The 16,688-nt window shown below is 47.4% G+C and overlaps 1 long non-coding RNA gene across 1 annotated transcript in view; it reads left to right on the plus strand.

Moving 5' to 3' along the window:
* Positions 1-16,066, plus strand: part of LOC121010776 (uncharacterized) — an 84,118-nt gene extending 68,052 nt beyond the window's left edge. Inside the window, exons 2-3 of the long non-coding RNA XR_005781361.1 lie at positions 9,527-9,627; positions 15,618-16,066. This is a non-coding gene — a long non-coding RNA (uncharacterized LOC121010776). The remainder of the gene's footprint in view (positions 1-9,526; positions 9,628-15,617) is intronic.
* Positions 16,067-16,688: the final 622 nt, after the last annotated feature.

Genomic DNA, 16,688 nt, shown 5'->3' on the forward strand with positions numbered 1-16,688 from the left:
TGAGCTTGAAACTGAAACAGTTGCAGAAGTGATTTCCCTGGAGACAACCACTGTACTTGGGTTACAGCAGAAGTGGTTTATGTGTACTTGGTATTTCTGCAGCCAGAATATTAGAAAGATATACTCAAGAGGTGAGATCTGGGGGGCACCTGGGTGGCTCAGTTGGTTTAGTGTCCAACTCTTGATTTTGGCTCAGGTCATGATCTCACAGTTACTGGGTTCAAGCCCCACATTGGGCTCTGCACTCACTGACAGCTGAGCCTACTTGAGATTCTCTCTCTCTCTCTCTCTCTCTCCCTCTCTCTCTCTCTGCCCTTTCCCTGCTCAGGTGTGTTCATGTGCATATTCTCTCTCTCTCTCTCTCTCTCTCACAATAAATAAATAAACTTAAAAAAAAAATGATTTGAGATTTAGGGGCCCCTGGCTAGCTTAGTCTAGAGAGCATGTAACTCTTGATCTCAGGGTTATGAAGTCAAGCCCTATGTTGAGCATAGAGCCTGCTAAAAAAAAATGAGTTCAGATTTAGTAAAAATTAATAATATTTACTGTTTTATCAAGGACATTCCTAAGTGATAGTAAATTTATTTTTATTATTTTTATTTTTATTTATTTTTTTACTGCATGTGCATGGCACTGAAGAATACAAGGACTGTTAGTACTTGTGTCATGCTTTGATTTCTGCTAAGGTATAAACTATTTTACCCCCTATTGTTTGTGTACTATCAGTGCAAATGTCAACACAGTGAAAAAGGCAAATAATGTCTTAATGGTGTTATGAAAATAGCTCTGACCTTGTGGATGCTTTGGGTCTTGAGAACCACCCAAGGGTCCATGGATTATATTTTGAGAACCACAGCTCTAAATGACATGTCTGACTTTCTTAGGATTTGCCCCTGGATCTTCTTTTCTTCTCACTCTTTACTCTCCTTGAGTGAATTCCTCTACTGTCTTTGAACTACCTCTATGCAAATGACCCACACATTTATTTTTCTAGCCCTGACTTCTCCTTAGGCTCCAGACCCATGTATCCAGCTGCCAATTTAACATTGGTATTGGACATCACAAAAGTTCCCCAAGGGCACCCTGTCTAAGAACTTGCGGTGTTCTTCCATGTTGTCTTCTATACAGTTATACAAGCTGGAATTCTCATCCTGACCACATTCGCTCTACCCCCATATCCAGTCTATCATCAAGTTCTGCTAATTTTACCTCCTAAATATCTTTTTAGTCCATAACTTCTCTCTATAGCCATCATTACCACCACTACCAAAGTCAAAGACATCATTATCTCTTGCTGGAATTACCACAATGGTCCCCCTTTATTGTAGTGAGTGATCTTTTTAAAACACAAATCGAATCATGCAAAACCCTGCTTAAACCCTTCAGTGACCTCCCATTGCTCTCAAGACAAAGATCAAGATCTTTAATATGTCTAACTCCCCAAACTAGGTCAGGTTCTTTGGTATATGCTCTACTGAAAAGATTCTTATCTTTAATAATGCTCATCATAGTTTGGTTTGTACTTATATATTCATGCAGGATTGTTTGATTAGTGTCTCTCCCTGATGAGATTGTAAGTTCGGTGAGAGCAGACATTCTGTAAATATTTGCTGAGTCCAAGATGGAATGAGGCCTAGGACAATTCCTCTGAACATAGATTAACCACTGAAAAATTAAATCTTTTGCCCCAGGCCCCTGAGTTGGGGGAAGACCCATTTTTATTTTCATTGTCTCCTAGTATTTCAAAGAAAAATGCTGTCTTGTCCAATGCTTTCCATCAAAATGTCCTCCTAATCACAGGGGCACATTCATCTTCCTTTTGACATAGGAGCCCTTTTTGTTCTCCATCACTCATGCTGCCCATGGTTCTTGGAGAGGGTTAGCTAGCAATACTGGCCCTTCAGGAATAGAAAAGAGGATTCCTCATCTCTTCCCCAACTAGATGATTGGCTGGGAGGCCCACTTCAGCAAGAGAGAATAAAATATATCAAGTGGAGGTGCCAAGAGGAAAATAAAAAGACAATGAGTCATGATGTTTGTCCTCAGGGAGAATTCAATCTGCTGCAGGAGACAGGACCACTTCTTGGAGTCCTTTTCAGCTGAGGTCAATATAGCACTGGAAGTGGCCTTTCCTGAAAGAAGAAAGGGAAACAAGCATTTATTGACCCATGTCAGGCACTTTGAGATTTGTTCTCTCCTTTAGTCTTCGCAACAGCAATATGAGGTAAGAATTATTGTCCCATTTGTATAAATGAGGAAGCAACAGAGACCCAGAGAGGTTAAGTAACTTACACACTTAATATAGTATATTAGACCTGTTTACTTACCCATTCCACAGCCCTCTTTAAGAGCTTCTGTACTGGCCAAAACTTGGCTGCAGGCCATATTATATACTACATGACACCTCCCCCCAACCCCTGTTTAAACCTCCATTTACCCACCTCTACCCTCTTCTGCCCTAGGTGATTGGACCAGAGGAGGTTCTGATCCAAGGTCAGTCATTTTATGGGCTGGCCAATTGCCTCTAATTTATGGCCTGATATAAAAAAGACAATCTAGGCCAATCAGATTCAGAGTCTAAAGCATAGAGTAACCCAGGAGTATCCAGAGCCTGGAAGAGAAGCCGACCTGCCCAGTGTAGCTGAATCACATTAAGGGTGGGTAGGGCCTGACAAGGAAGAGCCAGGATCCCCAGCCAACAAGGAGTCTTGAATCTAGATTCTTTCCCAACTTCAGCATCTGCCCCTGGAGTGTTCAGAGAGGCCCCATTGGTTCCTCATACACACTGACATGAACCTTATATGTTTGAGTTAACTTGAGGGGGTCTCTGTCCATAAGAGTTAGACTCAAATGGTTATAGAGTAAGAGAGTCAGAATCCCAATTGAAGCCCATCTGACTACACACCCTGAGCTCCTTTCATTATTTCACACTGCAGCGGGGAAGGCCCTAAAGAGTGTCAGGGGCCCAACACCCTGGAAATGAACAAAGTCAACTTTGGAGAGAGCTACCAGTTTAAAGAAGGACATGTCAGAGACCCTCTCCTGCTGGGTGCTGTGAGGTCATCAAAAGACTGATGAATAGTGCCTGACCTTGCTTTGAGAAGTACAAACCACACGGGCTAGAAGCCCTCGCACTGCCAGCCATAGTTTGGTGTGCGACATCATGTATGAAGTCACTAGTCATCAGTGACATCACTCAGTGATGCCATTCCCATCCTGGGCAGCTCAGGTTGGGAAGCACAGAAGGCACACATTCGGACTGAGCAGACTGGGATTCAAGTCTTCTCCTTGCCTGTCTGTGCTTGGGAAAAGCAGTACTACTTTTCCTCAGTGTCCTCATGGGTAAAAATGGAGATAATTTTTATTCCACAATAAGGATTACCAGAGATAAATATGTAAGACCCTACATCAAGGGGAGTTAGTGTTTAAATGTTTTTTTTTTTTTCAACATTTATTTATTTTTGGGACAGAGAGAGACAGAGCATGAACGGGGGAGGGGCAGAGAGAGAGGGAGACACAGAATCGGAAACAGGCTCCAGGCTCTGAGCCATCCGCCCAGAGCCCGACGCGGGGCTCGAACTCACGGACCGCGAGATCGTGACCTGGCTGAAGTTGGACGCTTAACCGACGGCGCCACCCAGGCGCCCCAAGGGGAGTTAGTGTTTAATGGACACAGAATTTCAGTTGGGGAAGACAAAAAAGTTCTAGAGAGGAATGGTGGTGATGGTTGCACAACATGAATGCACTTAATGCCTCAGAACTGCATGCTTAAAAATGGCAAGTTTTATGTTATATGTTTTTTACATGAAAGAATAAAGACTTTATGTTGATCTCCCATGTAGCAGGGCCTTATAAATGCTAGTTTCTGTCTTTATCCTCTGTAGCAGAAGCCAAGGTCCAATTAATCCCAGTGCCCTTAATCCAAGGCAACTCATTAGCTCTCTACCAAGGCCCTGAGGCAGGCTCCCCTCCGCCTGCCCAGCTCCCTGCCCTAGAGAGCCTGACGCCCTGAAATAAAGTGTCCAGACCTGGGAGATAGGACTGTTTTGAGCTGAGCACTTCCCAGGGCAAGAGGCCAGTTCTTGAGGCTGCTGGGGCAGAGCGGAGCTGGGTCAGAGATTTGAGCACGCCCCGCTTGGGGATGCTGGGCCATGGGGCGGTGTCCAGAGCTCTGACTGCTGAGGCTCTCTCTCTAGATAGAGGAGCACCGAGGAGGGAGTCTCCTTGCCAGGAAAGAGTGAATCTCTGCTGGAAATTCCAGAGCTCTTCTGGGAGGCCTTCTTTCTCCTAGCCATCAGTTTTCTGATCACATCACTAGCGATACTCATTGTGTGCTCTGTGGAGCTGCCCCCACCCCTTCCTCACAGAAACCCCCACCTCTACCTCCCCCAAAGTCGGTGCCTGTGTTAATATGATGATGCTGTGATAATGGCCAGGAGATGGCTTCAGCTATCTGATTAAGCCCTCTGGAATGGCATCCAGGGCACTGTCTTAACTCTCCCTGATGAGCAGTCAGCCAGGGCCCAGGGCTGGAGCACAGGCTCTGGCTGGGAAATTGTATCCGGGAAAGCACTGAGGGGGAAAATTGGAAGTATCAGAATTTCCCAGGTTGCTATTCCACAGGGGCCAAACATCCTCAGCAGCAGCACTAATTATGATCCAAGAGAGTCAGGCCTGGCTGCCTAGCTTGCCCAGGCAGTCCTTGAGAGCAGCCTTGGGAGCCGGCAGGGCAGAGGCAGAGCTGAGGGAGGCCTAGGCTCCAGAACCTGGGGACTCTGGGAGATGAGAGACAGGAGGGTCATTCAGACATGTGGGGAGGGAGAGCTGGGTAGGGTTGCTAGGGGTCCTCATGTACTTCAGAATGTTTGCAACTGTGATAGGAAGGGTGGAAGTTAGGTTGCTGGGATGATTTCTACCTGCCAGGAATTCAGAGTTGTCTCACTTCCATTCTTCCTCTCTCTCTTGTCCTCAGTGCTCCTCTGAAAATTTTCTTGTCAGTGTGACCCATGACTTCCCTGTTGCCAATTTCAGCAGTCATGGTCATCTCTTAGTCTTTTGGGCAGCCACCTTGACATGGATGGTTGCTCGTTCCTTCCTAAAACACCCTCTTCATTTGGCTTCCATGACACCTCTCCTACCTCCGTTCTCCTACCTCCATGGTCTCTTGTGCTGGCTCCATAGCATCTTCCACATCTGCACGATGACCTGGGACTGTCATCACCACCACCACCCCCTCTCTACCCTGGCACTCTCCCTTATCCACTCTCACTCCCTAAGTAATTACATCTATCTCAGGGCATTAAAGCCAGCTGTATGTTGATGAATCCCAAATGACTATCTTCAGCCCCTACTTCTCCCCTGAACTGTAGACTCATATCCAGCTGCTACTTGAAATTTCCATGTAAATGTCACTCATGGACCTCTCAGACTCACTGGTCCCCCAGTCTTCTGCCTTGTGATAAATGCAACTCTATTCTACCAGGCCCCAAACTTCAAAGTCATTCCTGGTTCTTCTCTTCCTTTAGTGCCCCCTTATCCAATTCCTCAGAAAATGGTATAAGTTCTGCCCTTTAAATTACTCCACAATCCCGTCACTAATCTCTAGATACACCACTCTTACCCTCATCAGAGCCACCATCATTACTTGCCTAGACAATTACAATCGCTTCTGAATTGGTTTCAGTATAGATTAGGCTGTTTCAGGGTCTCTAAACACAGGGTTTTATACAAGATAGAAGATTTCTTCTTTCTCCAGTGTGAACCTGTGCATAATAGCCAGGTTGATACAGTCCTTCCACACTGTCAGGGACCGTAGCTTCTCAGGGCTTGAGGCTCTGTCATCTTCATCATGTGACTTCTATCTTGTGGCCCAAGATAGCTGGTCCACCTGGCACTATTGTGCCCATGAGGTTTCAGCCTGTGGAGAGGGGAGAGGGAAGAAGTGGAGGGCAGCCCTCTTCCTTTAAGAACATGACCCAAAAGTCGCACCTATCCCTCTGCTCACATTCCATCAACCAGCATTTTGTCATATGGTCACATTTAGCTGCATGAGGGGTTGGGAAATGTAGTTCTCTTTGTGAGAAACCTTGTGCTCAGCTAAAATGTGGAAAGAGAATGAATTTGGGGCAAAAATGTATAGGCTCTGCCATAGCTTCCTAAGTAGTTTCCCTGCTTTTGCTCTACCCCCTGTAGGTTGTCCTCAAAACAACCAAAATAGTCCTGTACCATGAGAATAGGTCACTCCTCTGTGCAGGACTTTCTAATGACTTTTTTTCTCATAATGAAATCTAAAATCCTTATTATTATCTGCAAGGCCCTATGAAGTTTGAACACCAACTTCTTTTTTTTTTTTTAATTTTTAATGTTTATTTTTGAGAGAAAGAGACAGTGCGAGCAGGGGAGGGGCAGAGAGAGAGGGAGACACAGAATCCTAAGCAGGCTCCAGGCTCTGAGCTGTCAGCACAGAGCCTGACGCGGGACTCTAACTCAGACTGCAAAATCATGACCTGAGCCGCATTTGGACGCTTAACCGCTTTACTGACTGAGCCACCCAGGTGCCCCTAGGCACCAATTTCTTTCTGATCTCATCTCCTGCCAATCTCCCCCTTGCTCACTCCACTCCTGCCAGGCTGACTCCTTGCAAAATGCCCCCACCTCAGGGCTTTGGCAGTTGCTGTTCCCTTTGCCTGGAGCACTCTTCTCCCAGATAGCTGCCAGTGTAGCTGCTTCACTCGCTTCTGGTATCTGCTCAAATGCTGCCTCTCACAGCAGCTTTTCTTGACTCCAATTCCCACTGCCCCTAGCCCCCTCACACTACTTTGTTTTTACCAAGGCAATTGACACCACCTGAAATATTATATGTTTACCTACTTTACATTTGTTTCTCCCCACTAGAACACGAGATCTAGGGTCCACATAGAGCAGGTGTGCTATACATGCTTGTTGAATGAGTGAATGGATGAAGATAGCAGTGCCTGGGCATAAAGGTGGCAGGACAGGGTTTCCTTCCTAATCATTTCAGAGAGGACCCATTTCTTGATCTCTCTTGTATTTCTAGTGTGGCAGCGGAGACTCATTAGTGTCTTACTTCTGGGCATTTCCTTCAGTTCAATTTACCAAATATTCATTAGGCATCTCGTGTGTTAGGGTATCTAGTATGGTAGATATAAAAGGAGAATAAGCTATAGGCCAGATCTGGCCCTCAGGAAACTTACAGACTGGTTAGGAGCCTAACTTTTGTCCTTTTTTTTTTTTTTTTTTTTTCTTTGCAAGGTCTAAAGGTACCTATTCAGGTATGGTATAAAAAGTCATGGAAAAAGTGGCTCCTCTCTTTTTTTATGGCAGCACCATGAACTGGTGTGACCTGAATGGGGAAAGAGGAGAGGATATGAAGAAAGGCTGCCCCCTTATAGGTTATAGTTGTAGGTTATGGTGGGCTTTTTCCTCTTACTCCCTGTGGAATAGGGCCTCGCTACTCATATGCTTAAGAAACTGTTTGAAGCGGTTATCATTCATTGGATGAGGAAAGAGACATGAGATGAATGGGGTGACCAGAAGGGTAGGGAGATAGAGGGGAGGGATGAGAGTCTTGAGGAAGCCCAGCTGGATGAAAAGGTAGCTCAGAGAAGTTGAGTAGAAGATATATTACATGAAATGATTGTCCATTATCCTTTCCTGCCCTTGGCAAAATGCAAAGGATCAGGGTTAGTTATTTTCCCCAGACTCCTTCGTGCAGGGCCACTTAGGCATTGCTATGACATTTACAGCCCAAGAAGATCAGAGGAAGGTGGCCTAGGTTTGGTTTTCCACACTGGGAATTGAATTTTTTTTCCCTTTTAATGAGGCTGCTTGTTGCATCCTCTCCTAATTTTTCTTTCTCTTGACATTCCCCTTCCATCTGAACTAGAGCCAAAAGCAGTGGTTCTCAAACTTAAACACACATTGCAACTACTTGGAGGGCTTATTAAAACAATGTTTTTTTAACACAATCTTGTCGGGGTGCCTGGGTGGCTGGCTCAGTCAGTTAAGTGTCCAACTTTGGCTCAGGTCCTGATCTCGCGGTTTGTGAGTTCGAGCCCTGTGTCGGGCTCTGTGCTGACAGCTCGGAGCTTGGAGCCTGCTTTGGATTCTGTGTCTCCCTCTCTCTCTGCCCCTCCCCTGCTCATGCTCTGTCTCTCTCTGTCTCAAAAATAAATAAAACCTTAAAAAAAAATTTTTTTTAACACAATCTTGTCACATCCAGAGTTTACTCATTCAGTAGATCTGGGATAGAGACTGAAAATTTACATTTATGGCAAGTTCTCAGATGATATTGATGTTGCTGGTCCCAACCATGTTGGGAGAACCACTGGACTAGAGCAACTAATTTGGGTCACAAGGTGCCTCATCCCTGATTGTCTGTTCCAGTCATTTCCCCCCATTCTCCAGCCACAGAGAGATTGGCCTTGAGTTATCACAAGCTTAACTCAAGGATTTCCTGACCAATAGGGTTGTGGCCAAGTCAGACCCAGGAATCTCCCTCCCTGTAAATCTTTGAGAATTTCTTCCATTGCCATGTGTCGGGGTGAGTGAAGGTCTGTTCCCCTCCTGCCATAAATTCACCCTCCTCAGACAGGGAATCCCAAGACCTGAGAATAGCAGAAACTGTTACAGGTGGAGGCTGGGAGAACAATTGATGTGGAGTAAGCAGAGGGAACTCCCCTCCCACACTTCTGTTTCTTTGAGATTAAAATATTTGTTTCTTCCTGGGCTCTGGCTCATGCCAATGTCTGGGTAACCATTTATGCTTAATGTCTCCAACCCATTAGCTGCCCGGCATGGGGTTCTGCTAATCAGGCTCCTTAATGGCAGGGCTCTGAAGAGTGACACTGTGAGTGTCTGCACCAACTTCCCAGCCTCAGCTGGAGAGGAAGTGTCTAGACAAAGATCAAGGCCCAGATAGACTCAGAGGTGTCCTGAGAATGATTCATGCCAATGTTGGGAGCCCATGTAATAGTAACCCAACCTCCTGCCTCCATTTTGGTACACATGCCATAGTATGCCCTCTGATAACGTTAGCTGAAATAGCAAGACTCCTCAGTCCTACTCCAGCCTTCTCTGTCTTCATATTCGAGGATAATAGGCTCCTTTGGAAACATATTCCTGCACCAGGGGCCTTCATTCAGCATTCATTGAGTACCCCTATGAATGAAAGTCTCTCTTCTGCATTACCCCCTTCCCCCTTCAAAATCCAAAAGCCCTTATTTTGTTCTGTCACCGCATAGGTGATGAGGGCCTTTGGCCTAGAATCTAGGGGATCCCTGAGAATCATTTAACTCTAAGACTCTGTGGTTCTATATTGCTGCTTCTTCTACAGCCACTCTTGAAGAGTTTGGGTTCTGTGGCTTTGATCTACAGAGGGAATATTTGGAGTACCTTCATTTAAGGGTGACCAGATCCCAGCCAGGAGGCCATGACTTGAATCCATTCTCAAAGTATTTTTCTCTTGCTTCTCTTTGACATCTCATGATGTTTTTGGTCCTACTAGATAACTCAAACTACTGGCAGCTCCATAAAATGCTAGGAGGCAAAGATACCACCCCCGGCCCATCAACACACACCCCTTCAATGAAGCACTTGAAACAGGAGGTGGGTCTCTATTATTTTTTTTATGTTTTAGTTATTTTTGAGAGAGCACAAGTGGGGGAGGGGCAGAGAGAGAGGGGTGGAGAATCTGAAGCTGGCTCTGTGCTGACAGCAGTGAGCCTAATGTGGGGCTCAAACTCACGAACCGCAAGATCATGATCTAAGCTGAAGTTGGGCGCTCAACCTACTGGGCCGCTCAGCTGTCCCATAAGTCTCCGTTATTAAGAGGCATGAAGGGAGCCAGCAAGTGCCATTGACTACTTCATGTTCACCCTCTCCTCATTTCTCCGAACTTAAGGGGCTAAAACAGATTAAACATTTTTTTTCTTTCTTTCTTTTTTTTTAATGTTTATGTATTTGTGAGAGAGAGGGAGAGGGAGAGAGAGAGAGAGAGAGAGAGAGACAGAGTGCAAGTGGGGGGAGGGGCAGAGAGAGACTGTGGCACAGAATCTGAAGCAGGCTCCAGGCTCTGAGCTGTTAGCACAGAGCCAGATGTGAGGCCTGAACTCAGAAGTTATAAGATCATGACCTGAGACCCAGTCAGACGCTTAACAGACTCAGCCACCCAGGTACCCCTGAACATTTTTAATGGGAACCCCAACACTGAGCCCCAATAGCCATCAGAATCACAGGGATAGATAATGCTGACTTTTCTCCTTCTAGGCACGGAGAGCTCATACAGGCGCCTGTATTTCAGGCCACCAGTTAACTAGCTGGTTGGCCAAGAGCTTGGGAGCCTCCTCTTTTTCGCTATTTCCATCCTGGCTCCTCAGCCTCAGGTCTGAGCCATGGGGAACCCTCTCCAGTCTGCTGGAACAGAACATCACAAGCTGCTCCTGTTGTGGTCTGGGCCGCCAGCTCTCCAGCCTGCTGCTGCTGCTGGAAGAAGACTATGATGTTAGAATCAGTCCACAGCATCCCTCTACATGCCAGTCCCTTCATCAGGGGAGGGGGGCCCATTTGGAAAGAATCACATCTGAAGCAGGCAGTTTGGAAAGCAATGGGGAGAATGGATGAAAGAACAAGTGCTCAAGTCACCAATTGGGCAGAGCCATGTTTCTGCCAGGCCACTTGTACGTACACTTTTCCCACAGCCCAGCCTTCCCACATGGCCTGCCCAGGCCAGTCTGCCCAGCTCTCATCCTTTCTCCTGCTCCTGGGACCTGGAGAAATGCCAGCATTTCTCTTTTCTGACCCTCTGCCTTCGGGGCCCCACCTGGCCCATTCCCAAAATATGAACCTCCCAGCTGGAGGCTGGCTTGCACAAGGCAGGCATTATAAGCAGGGCAGGGGCTAGAATCGTAGGTCTGAGCTGATGATCCTGTGTTCTAGAGCCAAGGGTAGGGTAGGCACACTTAGCAACTGAAATGTCATCTGCTTCCTGGCTGCCTTTTCTACCAGGACATAATCTGCCTGAAGCCGTCTGTAGACTTGGAAGACTTGTGCTTAACTCGGATCTGTCCCTTTTTTAGCTGCTAGTTTTGGCAAATTGACCCCTCTGGGTCTCCACTTCCTTTTCTGTAAAATAAAGGCATTAAGTAGGGTAATTTGAGAATGAGTGATAAACTGGGAACTGCAGCACAGATCTTAGTTATCCTTCTCATGCCCTGTCCCTTTGGATCCCGCAGGATACTGGTTATACAGGAGATGCTCTCTTGTCTGCCTGAGGGGTCAGGATGCTCCTAGGAGGCAGCCCCATCCTGCCTAGGAGCAGCCAGAGCCCTGAAACTTCCAGGAAGGATTACTGTGAGCCCCTATCTGTTTTGTTTTTCTAAGGATGCAAGGTAGAGAGGATGGGTGGGAAGAATTTAGGTCAGGGAAGGCCTGGGGGGGGGGGGGGGGGGGTAGGGTGGGGAGCTGAGGTCTCATTTCCATTGTTTTGCCCTGGAGGCCCCAGAGTCTGTGTGTGCTAGGTTTTTCTCCTGCCTGGCTCTGGCTGGGTTTGAAGGAGGAATCCCCACTGAAGATTGATGTCACAGACTTGCCTTCCCCTCTCCCAGCCTCATCCTTGGTGATTTAAAGAAATTATTTGGACATAAGAGTTAATGGAAGTAGGTTGCTAGTGTGTGGGTGAATTCATCACTGTCTCCCTGAATTCCAAGAGCAGATCTGTCTTTCTGGGCGAGATATCCTAGAGTGACTTTCCAAGGTCTGGAGAATAAAGGCTACCTTGGGAGGGCAGGGTTGTAGCAGGCTGGGCAGGGATTTGGGGCCGCAGAGATGACCACAAAGTGCAAAGTGTCTGAGGGATTGACTGGGAGTGCTTTCTTTCCCTTTTGTTCTTTAATTTATGGGGGGAAGGGAGGCAGAGAGTATTGGCATTGCGGAGAATGCTGCTACTCCAGACCCCCCCACCCCAGCCCCCATCTGTCTCCTGCCCTGGGAAGTAGACAAACCCCTGCAGTCCACTGCTCAGGGTGAGGAGGGCTGTTTTTGCAGCTGTTGTTGGCAGTTATGAAAGAGGTGGAGAGGAGGGGAGGTAGAGGGGGAATGTTTGATGGGGTGGTGCTCTGGAAGGAAGAGAACTAGCTCTCCTCCCTTCCATTCCCATCCTCCCCCTCAGCACTTCCTGGAGGTGGCATTCAGGCAGGGAGCTCTTTTGAAAGCACAAAGACCTAGTGCTGTAAGGCTTGGAGGCTGGGAGGCAGGGGGGATGAGAAGAGGGGAAGATAATTATGCAGGTGGGGGCAAGAGAGGACTGCTACCCCCTATGACCCCACACCCAGCCAGGCCTTCCTCACAATCTAAGGGTGAGCGAGTACATGAGTGAGTGCGTGTGTGAGTGTTCACATGAGTACACTTACACCTACATTTCGCATGTGCACAGAGATGCAGCTATGAAATGTTACAGGGAGAATGACTGGACATAATGTTGAGGCTTGTTCCCCACCTCGCCAGCCTGTCACTGGTTTCTTTCAAATATTTGCTGGGTCTTACTTGGTCATCTCTCCACTCCTTAATCTTGCTTCTGCCTCTTTCGTCAGTTTCTCCACGTCCTGTCTCTTTCCCCCGTCTTTCCATCTCTGATCTTGAAAATGGGAAGTGTTGGAAGAAGCCCCTGTCTCCTGGCTGCCACTATTTAGGATGCAGCAAGATGGGTTTAAATCAGATTAAAAAAAGAACTGGGAGCAGGGAGTAGTGTGTGGTTGGGACAGAAAACAACCACTAGGGATTGGCTGTAGAATCCTATAGGCTCATAGAATGTTGGAGCTCCACAGAGACCTGAAGAATCTTCAAGTCTCTCCTGAGCTTACAGACATAGAGCCAGAGGTCTTTTGGGAAACAGCTATTGATCTGTATAATCAATAGTAAATTTGGATGTGTCACACTGGCACCTGGGGGAGTTGTTGGGGAGAACTCTCCTGTCTTCCCCAAGGCTGACAGAGACCCCCCCCTCCCCCCGTCCAACCATACACTGACTGAGATGATTCTCTGAGTGTGGCACAGCCTTTTCTTTCTTGAGGCTCAGATGAGGCAACTGATTTTGCTCCAGAACATGAATTGTCTCTTGAAGCCAGAAACATCTGCAAACTGGACACCCTCCTCAGAGCACTGTGCATGTGCCCAGAGGCCCTAGCCTAGGCCACTGCAGGGGGGGACCCTACAGGTTCCCATTGTGTCTTTCCCCCAGGTCAACAACTCTCTGCTCATTCCTCTCCTCAGTGGCCCCTCGGGAATTCTAGCTCTGATTCAGGCTCTGGCATTGTATAGGGGAGGCAACATAAAGCATGGCCCCTTCTGTTGGGACAAGTATAATCTGCTTTAACACTCCTTCCTTCCTCTAGCCCTGAACTGGCTTCAGCCAAGTCAGACAGCAGGGGGCGCTGCTGGGTCATCCCAAGGAGAGGATTCTGGGCTGCTGTCTTTAGCCTGGACTCTGAGAACACTGGAAATTTTGTCTGTCCACTTGTCAATCTGAGGGTGAGCAGGGCAGGCCCTTTGGGAACTGGAAGCAATCTTTTTTTGGCAGACAGAGAGAGAGGCTTGAGGAAGAGGCCTTTCTAGCTTGTCCCTGAGACTCCTTGGGCTGGAAGGAAACTGCCCCTAGGAGGTCAGTTTGTAGGGCAAATCTCCATCTAGGAACCATGGCCAAGCCCAGGTGGGTCCCAGTTTGGGAACAGTGTAATTCCTGGCCTCTTGATAGTCCCTAGCAGCCAGCTCTGGTTTGGCCATCTTTGGGGGGCTGAATTTTCTTCTCAATGACTTCAAGATTAATCTGTGTTGCCATTTTTTTTTTAATTAAAAAAAATTTTTTTAATGTTTATTTTTGAGAGAAAGAGAGAGAGAGAGAGAGACAGAGCACGAGTGGGAGAGGGGCAGAGAGAGAGGGAGACACAGAATCTGAAGCAGGCTCCAGGCTTTGAGCTGTGTTGGCACAGAGCCAGACATGGGACTGGAGTTCACCAACTGCAAGATCGTGACCTGAGCTGAAGTCAGACGCTTAACCAACTGAGCCACCCAGGCGCCCCTAATCTGTGTTGCTATTGCCCATGCCCTGCCTACTAGGTTCTTCATCAAGGGAAAAAAAAAAAAAAAAAACCAGAAACAAAACAAACAACCTTTTTCTCTTTCAGATCTGTCCTCTTGGACATATCTAGGAGTCAGAGGTGGGGTGAAGCAGGGAGTGCTGAGCAGGGGTGTGGTACATTCCTGACCTGAAGGTGACATACCAGGGGCTTTCTGGGCAACCACTTTTCTCAGGGAAACCTTGGAAGGGGGCAGCTTCCCAAGGCCAAGCTCCTGCTTCTTTTCCATGTGTCCCTCAGGCTTCATTATCCCTACTTAGTCATCCCAAAGCCACTGGCCCTCAAGAGTTCATCCTGTCCAGTAACAGGGCCTGTGTGGGCACTGATGTATGGGCACAGGGAGGGTGACACCTGTATCATGTTACATAGCCCCAGAAGAAAAGCCTGGCCTTTAGCTTCTAGCACCTCCAAGTTTTCTCTGTTCAAATAATGAGGGGAGAGTCCAGGGCATGGTGGCTGGTGTGGAAGATAGGATCTCTGGGCTGGAAACAAAGGCTTTGTTGCCAGCAGAGCTGAGGACACAGGCCCAAATCTGTGAATTTATTCTGGGGAAGGACATGACTGAGTCATCCTCAGACCTGGTTTCTAACATCAGAACCCAGAATCACTGGTTCTCTCTAGAGTCTGGCTCTGCAGGAGCCCCACCTCATCCCACAAGGCCTCGGGGGTGCTGTGAACATTAAAGCAATAGGTCTTCCAGGATACGGAGGAAGGGGGTAAGAGGAAGAGAAAGACAAAGACAGTTTTGGGGGCCCTGGCTGGGTCCAGCATGAGAAGTACTTCACTTTCCTTAATATCTTAGGGGTCCTGAGCAGCTCCACCCCACAGCTCCACCCCACCCCCATGGAGTCATTCACTCTCAAGCTCTCCAGGGCAGTTGAGGTTAGGGATGGGATCTTCTTTGATTGGAAGTCTGCCGAGAAGCAAAATCTGTAGTTTGCATGTAGCCTTTTCCCTATGTCTCCCAACTCTGTCAACTAGGACACTCTCTGAGATTTCACGTGAAGTTCTTCCATTTGCAGTCTTAGCCCACCCTTTAGCTTGTGGCACACCTTGGAGACCCCTGGGACACCCACTGTGCAATTCACACTGTTGGACAAGTGAGGCACAGATGTGTGGAGCAGGCTGACAGGAAGAAGACTGCGTCACAAAGTAGCCTTATTCATTGGTCTCAAAGGTCAGAAGTGTGAATGGCCCCCGAAGACCGTTGATATTGGTCAGGGAGGAAGATCTGAGAGTTTGGTTATCAGTCTGCAGTTGACTCAGCCATATCCAAGAACTCACGGAAGTGAGATCTCAGCTGGATCAATGGACAAAAGACAGATGCCTTTAAGAGGGATTGTAGCCCCACCCACGTGGTCCTCTCATCCATTCTCTGATGTCCCCTCCCCTAGCCTGGCATCTGACCCTCTGTGCGGAGATAAAACCTTTTTCCATTCTAAATGACCCTTTTCCCCTTTTCTGCAGGATGCTAGGCATTAGCTGGACATCAGCTAATCACACAGAAGCTCAGGCTCCTGAGATGGAAATGAAGGAGTGCAGAAGTCAAAGTCATTCCTGGTCCAGAAGCAAGTTGAGCATTCACTGGCATGGCCACTGGGAAGGACCACTCCAACCCTTGTGATTCCAGAAGCCTCATTTTCAAGGCCCCTACTGCTTAAGGAACTAGGAGTTTGGGCCATCTCAGTAATGGCTCCTTGATATATAATCTGAGGCTTTAGGGGAAGAGGGATACAGGAATCAAAAATAACAACTACTGTTCATTGAGCACTTTCTATAGATAAAGTGTTGGTCTAAGCATTTCACATGCTTTGCCTTGTGTAATCTTCAAACGAGTCACTGAATTGTGATCCCTCTTTTATAGATGAGTAAACTAGGCACCCACTTAATGATAATAAAAATTAAAGTAGTATTATGAATGAGAAAAATTTAACAGCTTTAATGTTTTTTACACTGATCCAGTGCCAGGCCCTGTGCAAGCATATTATATATATATATATGATATCAAGTCCTGACAGTTCATCATATTATCCCCATTTTCAGCTAAGGAAACAGACTGAGGGAAGTGACTTGCCTGAGGTCACTGGATTTCAGAAAGTGACCGAGCCAAGAGCCAAACTCGCTTCTGTGTGATTCCAAAGCAGCCTGAAGCCACAATTCCTTAGCAACCTCCCAAGGAGGCCATCATGGCGAGGACAGGAGGTTATGGAAGAGAATCCCATTGGCCTTTAAAAGCAGAGGTACCCTGGCTTATGAGCTGGGCCATGAGCTACAAAATCTGCCATTATGGGAAGCTGTGGGAGAGACACCGCCCCTTCCCACTGGGCAGTGAGGGAAGCTTTAATGCCGTCTTCTCACCCACCTGGTAATGGGCCGTGTAAACTCACAAACTGCAGGAAAACAGTTCCTTGAACAGGGATGCAGAGGATGTTTGCTCTGGTCCAAAGCCTCTGCCTCCCTGCTCACCCTGAGATGTGGGGCTGTTGTCAGTCTGCTTTCTCTCCATTGTCACTGTGAATCCTGCTGGGCTCTCGTTGC

Source organism: Herpailurus yagouaroundi, unplaced genomic scaffold (assembly GCF_014898765.1).
Source record: "Herpailurus yagouaroundi ecotype Mexico unplaced genomic scaffold, PumYag 192, whole genome shotgun sequence".
NCBI classification, from domain to species: domain Eukaryota; kingdom Metazoa; phylum Chordata; class Mammalia; order Carnivora; family Felidae; genus Herpailurus; species Herpailurus yagouaroundi.